General features: G+C 47.3%; 1 non-coding gene across 1 annotated transcript; it reads left to right on the top strand.

Annotated features, from left to right (window-relative positions):
* Positions 1–600: 600 nt before the first annotated feature.
* Positions 601–718, top strand: LOC115063242. The gene has a single exon (XR_003843116.1). It is a non-coding gene; the product is annotated as a small nucleolar RNA SNORA76 (small nucleolar RNA).
* The last annotated feature ends 879 nt before the right edge of the window (positions 719–1,597 follow it).

Genomic DNA, 1,597 nt, shown 5'->3' with positions numbered 1-1,597 from the left:
CTGCTGAGCCATCTCTACAGCCTGGCAGGCAGATTTCTAAGTTCCAGGCCAGCCTGGTCTACAAAGTGAGTTCCAGGACAGCCAGGGCTACGCGGAGAAACCCTATCTTGAAAAACAAACAAACAAAAAACAAAAAAACCTGAAGAAATACTGGTACCCAAAGATCATGCCACTAGCCTCACATTATAGATATGAAAAATTGACGGTAAGGGGCTAACCCATCCCCCCAAGTGAAAAGCTAGATTAGCACCCTGATGACTTTATAAAGCAACTCCCAGGTTGGGGCAGGTGATAGTGATCTTGGGAATCTTCCCAAGAAAGCTTTCTTAAAAGAGAGAGAGAGGTTTCTAGCCTACCCTTGCCTACTGCCAACTAGTCTGCTTAGCTCTGTGACATTAGCATTTGTGGATCTGGATGAATCAAAAGTACTCTCTTACTACCAGATATGGTAGTGTGTGCCCTTTAATCCCAAAACTTGAGAAAGGAAGAGGCCAGCTTAGTCTACATACTAAGTTCCAGGCCAGCCAGGGCTACATAGAAAGACCTTGTCTTTAAAAAAAAATCAATAAAAAAGAAAACACACAAAACAAACAAACAATGGGGCTGCCTTTGAGCCCCCTGTAGTGCCAGGGATTAAGCTGTGGCGCCATAGCACTTTGCAGGCACATAACAGGGGCCGCCTGCCCTTCCCAGTGGCCCTTTTAACCTAGCTACAGGCAAAACAAACAGCCCACCACCACCACCACCACCACCACCACCACCACCACCACCACCACCACCACCAAAAGGGCTCTCCCATGCTATGTTCCATCCTTGGTGAACTAAATGTTAGATGTCTCTCCCAGCATCACACATCTGCCAGGCCGTGCCCTGGCTACCAAAGACTTGCAGTTCCTTCAACACTCCCCAGTAAACCCACATTGCTGGGATGCCTCAGTTCAGATGAAGGCCTTGCTTCCCTTTCTTGACCCCACAGCCCGGTCTTTGCTACCCCCATTCCAGGAAGCCTGTCTGTCAGTGCTGCAAATCACAGAGGATACTTCCCAGAACTCCCTTGCCCTCTGAGCTCCAGTGTCTTTTTTCCCTTTGATGGGGGACAGGATGAATGGGAACACTATTACATTCTCTATTATAAAGACATATTTGTACTTCATATTGTAGAAAAGAATCGGCCTGTGCATGTTATTCCTTAGCTTAGCAGTAAACACTTTTAATGGTTTGTTTGTTCTGTGCTATCTCCTCTCCCAGCTCAGCAAGGCTGATACCAGCAGAGACTGAAGTTTCAAGAGCCCGGGGGAAGAGTCCAGGGGTTGATAACAGAAAAGGCACAGGCATCACAAGTTTCGGCTACGTGACTGACCACCTAACCAGAGGGACAAAACAGAGCTGGGGAATGATTGATCACCTGCCCCTGCTCCCCACCCCCTTCCTCCCCGTATTAGATAGGTGATAAGACAGAAGACAGATTTTCAGGAGGTTAGGACACTGTCGTCTTAGATTGCCAAATCCCTGAATAAAACTCAGTTTTGAAAATTCAAAGAAAAGTTAGCAGAAGCTGTACCAGCATTCCCCTGGTCTGTCTGTGAGCAAGAAGTCT

Source organism: Mus pahari, chromosome X (genome assembly GCF_900095145.1).
Source record: "Mus pahari chromosome X, PAHARI_EIJ_v1.1, whole genome shotgun sequence".
NCBI classification, from domain to species: Eukaryota; Metazoa; Chordata; class Mammalia; order Rodentia; family Muridae; genus Mus; species Mus pahari.
Note: the sequence above shows the minus strand (reverse complement) of the source record. Positions and strands in the feature narration are given on the sequence as shown.